The sequence below is a fragment of the Ovis canadensis genome, chromosome 2, assembly GCF_042477335.2.
Source record: "Ovis canadensis isolate MfBH-ARS-UI-01 breed Bighorn chromosome 2, ARS-UI_OviCan_v2, whole genome shotgun sequence".
Classification (NCBI taxonomy): domain Eukaryota; kingdom Metazoa; phylum Chordata; class Mammalia; order Artiodactyla; family Bovidae; genus Ovis; species Ovis canadensis.
In genome coordinates this window covers 149976337-149989033 of record NC_091246.1, presented here as the reverse complement: position 1 = coordinate 149989033, position 12697 = coordinate 149976337, and the positions used below count along the sequence as shown (strand labels likewise).

The following is a 12697-nucleotide window of genomic DNA, read 5'->3' as shown; positions in this document are numbered from 1 at the left end:
AGAGAATCAGTTAATTTGAAGAATTAAGGCATAAGCATACAAGAAAACAAGAAATGATGTCATGCTATAAGCTGAACATCTTTAAGTCAGAAATTTATAAGGCGTCCTCATTCATCTTTTTAAATTGTAAATAAATTCCCCAAGAATATTGATGTAATCTGTTAACCTTGCTCCTTGAAAATATATGCTGAATATACTTAGAAAGAATCTAGTTTCATATATTTAAAATAGATTACTTAATACTGTCACTTTATTTGCTTGTCAATTTAACAAGAAACATTTGTTATGTATATTTGAGATACTCAATGAGGAAGATAACATTAATATAGCAAAATTCTTCCTCAGTTAATCAAGGCTGCCCTTCATTTCCTTCGAACTCATTCTTCCAGGCTCATCCTACCCAAAGGAAATCACCGTTGGCACTAGACTTTATCGAGAAAGGTGGACTGACCTAATATTAATTGAAAAGGTCCTTAATGATGTTCTAGGAATTATATCCTATGCTATCTCAACCTTCACAGTAACACTGAAGTACTCTTATCACCATTTAAAGTATTAGGAAAGTCAGGCTCTGGCTGATGACGCATCTGGCCAAGCTTCCACAGTCAGTAAAGAAGCTGCGCTTTGTCTCTTTGGTCTGTCCATCTCTTCTTTATTGAGCTGTCAGTCACTTCTAATTCCTACCTGTGTATTCACTCCTCAAGGAGGTTTTAGAAATATATGCACTCAAACCTACCTGAATAACCCTCTTCCCTGGTGTCATTAAAGTATCTGCCAACCTGTCTATAGTCACAGATTGGTCTCCCTGAAGAACAGTGAAGAGCACAGTCTCCAGTCTGTGTTGATCTTCTGGCTCTATCTACTTATTAGTGATCTTAGACAAAGTACTTAACCTTTCTGCGCTTTAGTTTTGTTTTTCTTCAAATTTAGTTACTAATTTATTTGCCTGTGTCAGTGCTTAGTTGCAGCATGCGGGATCTTTCATTGTGTGCACCGGCCCTTTGCCGGGGTTCCTGAGCTCAGTAGTTGTGGTGCTTGGGCTCAGCCACTCTGCAGCATGTGGGATCTTAGCTCCTCGGCCAGGGATCGAACCCACATCCTCTGCATTGCAAGGTGGATTCTTAACCACTGGACCACCGGGGAAGTCCCTGTGCTTCAGTTTTGGTATCTATAAAATGTGGATAATAATAATAATGCCTAATTCACTGAGTTATTACACAAATTAAATGAGAAAAATATGTAAAATTTGGGAGAGAACCTAGCATACGGTAAGTATTCCATAAATGGTTAATAGTATTAGCTTATGTCTCAACATTGTTATTATTATATAGTGTCATTTAATAGAAAGTAGCAAAGGTCCAAAAGTATGGCCAGCTTCCCTGAAAAGGAAAGCCTTGAGTGAGACCCCCAAAATGCATAAAGACGAAAGAGGAGAAGAGGAAAGAAGGGTCCTAGAAAGTAGAAAGGCACCAGGTGTAAAACCAGCCATTTTGTAAGTTTGTGATTCATTCTCAACGTAGACACAAAACATGTCTCATTTGTTTGGTCAGAGTTAGTGTGATTTATGCATTATGTCACTGCCTTGCATATTTGAAATGAGCAGTTACAAACGCAGAAGAACTAAGTAGCATACAAGGGAGGCCTCCTGCTGTTACAAGGCTTGCTCAGACTCTCAGAGATTTTTGAGTGGGAGCTGCTGCCACCTGCTGCCTTCACTGCTCTTATTGCAGTGAACATCACCCATAGCAGCATACCTGTCAAATTCCCACGTTAATGTGGAAAAATATAAACTTGGCCCATAGTCCTTAAAAAAATTTTTTTTAGAAAAGGCAGCATTAATAATTATAGAAGCTTGAAGATTTTTAACTTTCTAATATTTTAAATGATCTACTTCTCCTGTTAGGGTTTTTGCGTATTAGTAATCTTACCATCGGAGAAGGCAATGGCACCCCACTCCAGTACTCGTGACTGGAAAATCCCATGGATGGAGGAGCCTGGTGGGCTGCAGTCCATGGGGTCGCTAAGAGTCAGACACGACTGAGTGACTTCACTTTCACTTTTTACTTTCATGCATAGGAGAAGGAAACGGCAACCCACTCCAGTGATCTTGCCTGGAGAATCCCAGGAACGGGGGAGCCTGGTGAGCTGCCGTCTATGGGGTTGCACAGAGTTGGACACAACTGAAGCAACTTAGCAGCAGCAATCTTACCATCACTTCATGGGAAATAGATGGAGAAACAGTGGAAACAGTGTCAGGCTTTATTTTGGGGGGCTCCAAAATCACTGCAGATGGTGATTGCAGCCATGAAATTCAAAGATGCTTACTCCTTGGAAGGAAAGTTATGACCAACCTAGACAGCATATTCAAAAGCAGAGACATTACTTTGCCAACAAAGGTCCATCTAGTCAAGGCTATGGTTTTTCCAGTAGTCATGTATGGATGTGAGAGTTGGACTGTGAAGAAAGCTGAGCGCTGAAGAATTGATGCTTTTGAACTGCAGTGTTTGGAGAAGACTCTTGAGAGTCCCTTGGACGGCAAGGAGATCCAGCCAGTCCATTCTAAAGGAGATCAGTCCTGGATGTTCATTGGAAGGACTGATGCTAAAGCTGAAACTCCAGTACTTTGGCGAAGAGTTGACTCATTGGAAAAGACTTTGATGCTGGGAGGGATTGAGGGCAGGAGGAGAAGGGGACGACAGAGGATGAGATGGCTGGATGGCATTACTGACTTGACGGACATGAGTTTGGGTGAACTCCGGGAATTGGTGATGGACAGGAAGGCCTGGCGTGCTGCAATTCATGGGGTAGCAAAGAGTCAGACATGACTGAGTGACTGAACTGAACTGAACTGACTGAATATTAATTTTTCCTTTCAGTACAGATTGTGGTGGTACCCTATTTTTTAAACTCTTGTATGAGTAATAAAAAAGTATGTTTTATTTTTCTTCCTTCATTTAAGTTTAAAACGCTTTTCCTAGTCCATATGGTTCCTTGAAATTCCTAGATAAGATGGAGAAATAGTAACTACAATAATTTTGGATTCTGTGTTCATCTTAACAATGCTGATTTCATAAGAGGAAAAATACAAAAAACATGTTATATGTAGGGAAAAACATGTCCAAATCTAGAAAGAGGAGACACTGAATATGGTTTTCCAATCTTTTATAAATTAGCCTGGGACTGAGTTACAGAAAAATGTGTGTTAGTTGCTCAGTCATATCTGACTCTTTGTGACACCATGGACTGTAGCCCACCAGGCTTCTCTGTCCATAGGATTCTCCAGGCAAGAATACTGGAGTGGACTGCCATCCCCTTCTCCAGAAGATCTTCCCGACCGAGGTACTGAACCCTGGTCTCCTGCACTGCAGGCAGACTCTTTACCGTTTGAGCCACAGGAAGTCCAGAAAAATGGTTCCACACACACACAAAAAGAGAAAGTTTCTTGATATATTTTGTGATATCTTGATACCCAGTGTGTATAAGAATGTAAAGCATAGATGGCTCTGATTTTAGATGCTGAAAATGGAAGATGAAATATTATCAAATGCAATCAAGCAATGTGTAAGAGAAAGAATCATGCCTAAGAGGAGTTTTTCCAATAAGTGCAAGAGTAGTTCAGTAACAGAAAAATCTATTAGTATAATTCATCACATTAACAGATTAATGGATAATAAAAAGCTTATGACTGACCATTTCAAAACATGTAGAAAAGCCCACAATCTAGTATTTATTCTGACAAGTATATAAGCAAGCTGATATTAAAGCAGAACTCTCTTGACCTAATAAAGAATGTATACCAAAACCTATAGCAAATGACATATTTAAAAGTGAAAAGTTAGAAATATTACAATTAATGGCAGGCACTAGATGATGTTCACTATCACTGCTTCCAGAATATACTACTGGATTTCCTAACTTCTGCGATAAAATAACACATACTGATAAGATATGTAATCACTGGAAAGTGATAAATTATGCAGACACAATATAATTATGCTAACAGAAAATTCAGGGGAAACTACTGATAAGCAATTGCAATGAATAAAAACATTCAGCAATTTCACTGGACACAAGCTCCATACACAAAAAATCAACAGGATTGATGTACACAAATAAAAACTAGTTAAAATTTTTTTTAATAGCAATGATAAAGAAAACTAGAAAATATGCTTAATATTAATAGTATGATATAATTTTATTGAAAGACACACAAATGGAGAGATATGCCATATTAATGAATGGGAAGACTCAACTGACATCATGTAATATCAGTTCTCTCCAAACTAATATTTAATTTCAAAGAATAAAACATAATATTGGTGGAACAGAGATTGTTTTAAATCTATAAAAGCAAAAATCGTAAAGATAAAAATTGATAAACCTGGTTAAATTAATAGAAGGTAAATATAAAATGCATAGGGGCTTCCCAGGTGGTAACGAATCTGCCTGCCAATGCAGGAGATGCAAGAGATGTGGGTTTGATCCCTGGGTCAGGAAGATCCAGTATTCTTGCCTAGAAAATCCCATGGACAGAGCAGTCTGACCGGCTACAGTTCATGAAGCTGCAGAGAGTTGGACACGACTGAGGGACTGCGCACACATCCAGAACCTGCATAAAATGTACAGTAGAATAACCCATATTCAAAGTTAAAAAATAAAGAAAAGCTAAAAACTGAGAGATGAAATCTGTCTTGCATATAGCCAACAAAGGGTTATTATCCAGTGTACATTAAATGCTCCTGCATATCATAAAGAAAAATGTTCCAATGAAAATAGACAACTGTTAATTGATAGAAAAGGAATTGATAATGGCAACAAATATGCTATATGCTGCTCACCCTCCTTAATTATTAGGGAAACTCAAATGAAATACACTTTAAAAAAATCATTTTACATCTAGTTCAATAATAGCAATGTTAAGAAATTGCCAGGAAAGGAAAAGATACACTTATTACGGAAGGAACCAAAAACTGCAAACACTATGGAGATGAACTTGGCAATATCCAGTAGAGTTGAAGGCAATCAAAGCTTATAAGCAGACAATTTAAATTCCTAAAGCATCTGACTGTGTGCTATAGAGCAATTAAAAAGAGTCACCTGGTGCTAATTTTATCAAAAAGGAAATATTGGGTTGGCCAAAAAGTTCATTCGGAGATTTCTGTAACATCAAATGGAAAAACCTGAACAAATGTTTTGGCCAGCCCAATATACTGAATACAATATTGAGGAGAAAATAGTGATTATGCTAGAGAATGTGCTAGAGAATTTTTTTTTTACCATCATGATTATTTATGTATATTTTACAAACATTCTAATCAAAAAGTAAATACTATTGCCAATACAGAAATGCATAGCATAAGTACAAAGGCATGAACAGGAATGATTCAAACCAACTTTAGAATAATATTATGTCTGGGAAAAGAGAAATGAATCCAACTTAAGGGTAATGGTTAACCTCTGGGGAAAGAGAAATAAACTGACTTTTAAACATGATAGTTCATTGCTGATAAAGACCGGAACCAAACATAGAAAAATGTTTCAAAAAGATCTAGCCCAATTTACTGCTATCTGAATTTTACATCGTTATACAATATTTTTTAATGAAAGCTTTTTGAATTTGAACCTAGTTTTTAACCTTAAATTTCCACAGTCTATGACTGAAATTATGTTCCTCCTGCTGGAAAGTCATTCAATTCACTCAATTTTCAACAAATATTAATTTGCTGAACACTACTAATGTGGCAATCACTGTTATGACCACTGGAAATGCTGCAGGGAAAAAGACAAAACAAAGAGATCAAATATTTTTTATTCTGTATGGTAATCTAGAATAGCATCATACAATGCGTGTTGGGGAGGAAGAGAATTTCCTCCGCTCTTCTAGGTTCTTCTGGCTGCTTTAAGAATTAAATTGACAAGAGATAGACTAACAGGAGAAAATTAAGCAAAAGATTAATGACAGATATACACAGGAGAAGGAGAAGGCAATGGCACCCCACTCCAGTACTCTTGACTGGAAAATCCCATGGACAAAGGAGCCTGGTGGGCTGTAGTCCATGGGGTCGCTAAGAGTCAGACACGACTGAGCAACTTCACTTTCACTTTTCACTTTCATGCATTGGAGAAGGAAATGGCAACCCACTCCAGTGTTCTTGCCTGGAGAATCCCAGGGACGGGGGAGCCTGGTGGGCTGCCGTCTATGGGGTCGCTAAGAGTCAGACATGACTGAAGCGACTTAGCAGCAGCAGCAGCAACATACATAGGAGAGACCCAGGAGAAACTGCCAAAATGGCCAAAAACCTTACCTTAAGTACCATCTTCAGTTAAAGATAAAATAGGATGCTGGGGGCAGTGGTTTGGGACTTCAAAAGTGAGGAAGGCAATTCACATGGAGATGGAAAAGTAAATGTTTGGGAAACAAATGTTTGCTGGGCCTTGAGACAGGGCGCACACAGTGGACTCTGAACTCTGGCCCTGCCCCATTTCTCCTCCACACCTAGTACATACTCTTTGCTGGTATCTCTGGAGATAGCTCTATTTCAGGAATGTCCCTCTATCTAAATTCTCTTAAGCAGTGAGGAAGAAGGTCAAAGGTACTTCCTGAGTCTTTCAGGTCTTCATTGTTTGCAGCTTGAAATAATCCGCTGGCCAAAGAAACATATTTTGGGGTGGCAAATTTTGCTCCCTTACAATTGCTTTCTATGCTGATGGAAATGTTCTACATCTGTGCTGCCCAACATGAGGACCACTAGATACATGTGGCTGCTGAGTATTTAAAATTATGGCTAGGGCAAATTAATTTTTAATTTTATTTAATTTTATCTAAATAGTCACATGTAAAGGAAGATAAATTAGGAGACTGGGATTAACATATACACTTCTATATATGAAATAGTAAACAACAAGGACCCACTGTATAGCGCAGGGAAGTCTACTCAGTATCTTATAATAACCTACCATGGAAAAGAGTCTTAAAGAGAATACACAGACACACATATATATACACAGACATTTATATGTAAAACTGAATCACTTTGCTGTACACCTGCACCTAACACAACACTGTAAATTAATTATATTTCAATTAAAAATTGTAAAATAAAAAAAATTCACATGTGGCTATTGTGTTGGACAACAGAGATCTAAATGGAGTTCAATAGGCATTTTCTGTTGCAAAAAAACATAATTACCTTCTAATGGTCTAAAAGAGTTAAAGAAATTACTTCAAGGGGGGTAATTTTTCCTGTAGTGTAGCTTACATCATAAGTTTCAGCCACTTGAACTTCCCGAGAGGCAAGTAGAAGAATGGAGGAGATGAATGGAACAATAAACAAGAATATCTTGTGAACTTATAAAGAACCATGGCTACTAAAAAATTTGAAAAAAAGAACAAAAAAGAAAAAAAATACTGAGAAATAAATCAAAATTGTCATTATGAATAGAGACAGAAGGAAAACATAGTACATAGTCATATTGAAATATTATTAAATATGAATCAAGTGAAGACAATCTGTTTTTACAAAGTGATTAGATTATAGGATGAGCACTTCCCTTTTTTTTTAATTTTAAAGAATAATTCACAATAAGTTACCTGTAAGAAATGGTTTTCAAATGGTTTTTCAAAATCAAATTAACATAATTAACATACAACTCTTCAGGAGTATTTCTTTTGCACAAGGAGAGGCTAATTTTGTTCTGAAGAAACCTCCAAATAGAACTGCTCTCTGATTTCTTTTTGGTTTAGATTCTTCTGTTAGTGCCGTAAAGGTTCATTTCCTTGAGAGCCGAAACCAACCACATTTATTGGTGTGTTTCTAGAGTCTGCAATGGAAGCCAATAGCTTTGAAATTAGTCCACTGACGTCAACAGAGTCTTTTTCAGCAAGTGTCAGTGTTACCTAATGATGAATAAACCAGCTTTTAATCCCCATTTGGCTCCTGCCTGCTTCTTTCATTTAATGTGATTCCTGCAGGCTATAGATAAAACTCTGGTTAATATTATCAATAAAGGACAACTAGAACAATAATGAACTTAATTCCCATTGTGAAAGAACTTTCTCTTGACTAAGAAAAAACATAATTACAGCAAGCTGAAATGAAAAAATAAATAAATAAATAATGAACTTTAGGGTCAGACAGACTTGGATTTAAATTTTACCTTTATGATATACTAGCAGGCTGACTCTCAGCAGATTACTTAATGACACTGGTCTCAGTTTTCTCTGCTGTAGAACAGAGACAGTATTAATTCTATTTTATATATCTGACTTCTCTAGGGGTCCAGTGGTTAAGAATCCACTTTCCAATGCAGGGGATTTGGGTTTAATCCCTGGTTGGGGACCTAAGATTCCATGTGCCACAGAGCAACTAAGCCCAGGCACCACAACTAAGACCTCATGCAGCACACTAAATAAGCATTTTTTAAAAGGGCTACGAGAAAATAAATAAAAGTGTGGTATATAGTGGACAACCAGTGTTAGATGGGGCTCCTTCCACTCTTTCCCTTCGCTCATGTTCTTGCCACTAAAGTAATAATACATGTCTTAGTCTGGGTGTAAGGACCTGCAAGTACATGAAATGCAATGTTTGCCATGGTATTCATATTCTTGTAGAAAATGAAGGGACTATGAGAAAGGTAAGTGATTCTTATTTTAAATAAGTGAATGATTAATCTTGATAACAGATGATATATCTGTAACTGGTTTTGATAATGATGAAAAAGATGAAAGGTTTATTTATGCTTTGGATATTCACAGTAAATATTTGGTATTCTCTCCCACCCACCATACCCCAAACAATTCTCTACACAACCTGGTCTGCGAAATTAGTGCAACTTCCAGCTGCAGAAAGCCACTCAAGTTCAGGGTACTCGGAGTTGCTCACCTCATTCCAGGGTTTATACCTTATTAGCTCCAGTATCAATTCCCCAAGCTAAGCTGAGGAGCTGCTCTGTAGTGATAAAATTTTGCTACAGTGGTATGGAGACTATCACCAGTGGAAGATAATTAAACATTTGAATAAAAAGGGGCACTCATTGAACCTTAAGATATTTGACATCTAAAATGGATAGAGGCAAATTGCCTGATTATTTAATCACCACTTGGATAACATCTTAGACTAACCACTTGAGAGGAAAAAAAGTATAACATTAACTTACAAATTTTTAAGATTCTATCTATATATCTATGTACATATAAATTAAGGGTTATTCTTATTTTTTTTGTTGTTATGTACTTTTCTGATTATAGAAAGCATTTTATTTTGTCCATGTCCCAAAAGTAAAGTGTTTTTCTTTTGTATTTCACCATGGGGAAACACTATGAAAGAATATTTATGCATTTCATCATCACCATCGTTAAATATATAAATAAGTACAGGAACATTTAAGTTCATTTCTTGAACTCTTAACACTACCTTTTCATAGACAGATAAAAGCTATCTTATCTTGCTATATTAGGAAACTGAAAGTTCCACTTTCAGGAATTATTTGGAGGTCCCATGTTTTATTTCAATAAGGTGATATGGCCTTGCACATATTATAAAATCTTCAGGTGTGTGTATGTGTGTGTGTGTTGAACAGTCTTTGGAAGCAATGGAAAATTAATCTTTACCAAACTGAAGACACAGTAACTTCACTGAATGCACAAATAACTGGCAGAGGTAATTGATTCCCAATTTTGCAGGGGGTGGGGGGGGGTGGCTAAAGAAATATTTAGCAAAGTAATATAAAATCTTATTTTAGTCCTTTTTTTTACACAGAAATCTTTTCCCAAAACTTCCAATTAAGTGCTAATACAGGTAGTTTTTCTCCCTGCCCCTCAATCTCTCTGCTGTTTTTCATGGCACAGTGCAAGCCTCACAAACAACGGAACAACTTTCCTAAGGAGGAAAATGTATTTTAAATAAAATGTTTGAATTTATACTTAAATCTGCAGGCAAATTAATAATCAAGTGTTAAACTTGGACATCCAATTAAACTCAGTGGATGGGACACATGAACTTAACTTCTTGTCTTAGACCTCACTAGAATGATACTAAAGGAATTTAAATGAAAGACAAATCCCCAGGGGAGGGGATTGTGGAAGAAGAGACATCACTAAGAGAAGACATTTTGAAAAAAGGGAAGTGGATGCTTACAATGTCACTCATAACTGCTGAGAACAACAACACAGAGGGAGCTAATGATGTGAGAGAGCTGATTCTCTTTGCTAAAGCCCTGTGTGTGCTTTCAGACACACCAGGAAGCTACTCAGGATGCTCTAGCTAAAGGACAAAACAAAGAAAAAACAAAGATTTGAGAAACTGAATGTAGGGTGTCTAACACAACATAGAGGTGAAAGGAAGTCCTAGAAAGACAGTGGGACAGCAAACTGAGAAATTATTCTGTCTAGAAAAGAGAGAGGACAAAGGTTCTGAAAGGGGGTCTCTAGTAAAAATAACAAGACTGACAGATGGTCTTATACGTTTGAGCATTTGGAAAATGAATAACAAAATTAAGCAAAATCAAAAGCTAAACGAGGAAAAAATATCTTTAAAAGACATCTCACAAAGGACTCATTAACTCCAAAATATACAAAGAACATGTAAAACTCAACAATAAGAACACAAACAACCCAATTTAAAAATGGACAAAGATCCCCTGATCCCCTAACAGACACCTCATCGAAGAAGATACCTTGAGAGCGAACAGGTGTATGCAAAGATGCTCCAAACCATATGTCACCAGAGAAATGCCAATTAAAACAACACTGAGATACCACTGTACCCCTTACAAGAAAAAAACAAAAAAGTACATCTATTAGTCTGGCCAGAATCTAGAACACTGGCACCTCCAAATGTTGGTGAGAATGTGCAGCAATAGGAACTCTCATTCATTGTCAGAGGAAATGCAAACTGGTACAGCTACTTTAGGAGACAGTTTGATGGGGTCTAACAAAACTAAACACATTCTTATCATAGGATCCAGCAATCACATTGCTTAGTATTTACCCAAGGAATTTGAAAACATATTCCACACACAAACCTGCCACACCAATGCAATACAGCTTTATTCCTAATTGCCAAACATGGAAACAACCAAGATAATCCTTCAGTAGGTTGATGGATAAACTCTGGTATATCCAGATGATAGAATATTACTCAGTACGAGAGAGATGAGCTATCGAGCCACAAACAAACATGATCAAACCTTACATACATGTTACTTGAGCAAGAAGCCATTTTGAAAAGGCTACTTAGTCTATGACTTCAACTGTAGTTGAAAAGGCAACTGGAAAAGGCAAAACAGTAGAGACAGTAAAAAGATCAGCAGTTTCCAGTGGTTAGGGGTGGAGGAAAGGGGCGAATAGAGGAAACACACAGGAATTTTGGGGAAGTGAAATACACTGCATGTTTATTTAGTCCAGACCTACAAAATGTGCAATACCAAGAGTGAACTCTAATGTGAACTATGGATTTTGGGTAATGATGATGTACTAACCTAGATTCACCAATTGTAACCCATGTACCATTCTAGTAGAGGGTGTTGGTAATGGGCGAGGCTATGCATGTATGAGAGTAGAGGGTTTGTCAGGAATCTCTGTACCTTCCTCTTAACTTTGTTGTAACCTAAAAACTGCTTAAAAAATTTTTTTTTAAAGATAAACTGAACACCCAACAAAACATGATTCAAAACAGAACCAACAGCAAGTCTTGATTCTAGAAAAAAAAATACAAGAAAAATCAGTTCAGTTCAGTCGCTCAGTCATGTCTGACTCTTTGCGATCCCATGAATCGCAGCACGCCAGGCCTCCCTGTCCATCACCAACTCCCGGAGTTCATCCAAACTCATGTCCTTCGAGTCAGTGATGCCATCCAGCCATTTCATCTTCTGTTGTCCCCTTCTCCTCCTGCCCTCAATCCCTCCTAGGATCAGGGTCTTTTCCAATGAGTCAACTCTTCACATGAGGTGGCCAAAGTACTGGAGTTTCAGCTTCAGCATCAGTCCTTCCAGTGAACACCCAGGACTGAGCTCCTTTAGATTTCATGGCTGCAATCCCCATCTACAGTGATTTTGGAGCCCCCCAAAATAAAGTCAGCCACTGTTTCCACTGTTTCCCCATCTATTTCCCATGAAGTGATGGGACCAGGTGCCATGATCTTCGTTTTCTGAATGTTGAGCTTTAAGCCAACTTTTTCACTCTCCTCTTTCACTTTCAACAGAAGGCTTTTTAGTTCCTCTTCACTTTCTGCCATAAGGGTGGTGTCATCTGCATATCTGAGGTTATTGAGATTTCTCCCGGCAATATTGATTGCAGCTTGTGCTTCTTCCAGCCCAGCATTTCTCATGATGTACTCTGCATAGAAGTTAAATAAGCAGGGTGACAATATACAGCCTTGACGTACTCCTTTTCCTCTTTGGAACCAGTCTGTTGTTCCATGTCCAGTTCTAACTGTTGCTTTCTGACCTGTATACAGGTTTCTCAAGAGGCAGATCAGGTGGTCTGGTATTCCCATCTCTTTCAGAATTTTCCACAGTTTCTTGTGATCCACACAGTCAAAGGCTTTGGCATAGTCAATAAAGCAGAAAGAGATGTTTTTCTGGAACTCTCTTGCTTTTTCGATGATCCAGCAAATGTTGGCAATTTGATCTCTGGTTCCTCTGCCTTTTCTAAAACCAGCTTGAACATCTGGAAGTTCATGGTTCACGTATTGCTGAA

At 37.6% G+C, this 12697-nt stretch overlaps 1 protein-coding gene across 3 annotated transcripts in view; it reads right to left on the bottom strand.

Annotated features, from left to right (window-relative positions):
* The window catches only part of SLC38A11 (solute carrier family 38 member 11), a 66397-nt gene that overhangs the window by 26692 nt on the left and 27008 nt on the right, over positions 1-12697 (bottom strand). The gene's annotated exons all lie outside the window — the stretch shown is intronic.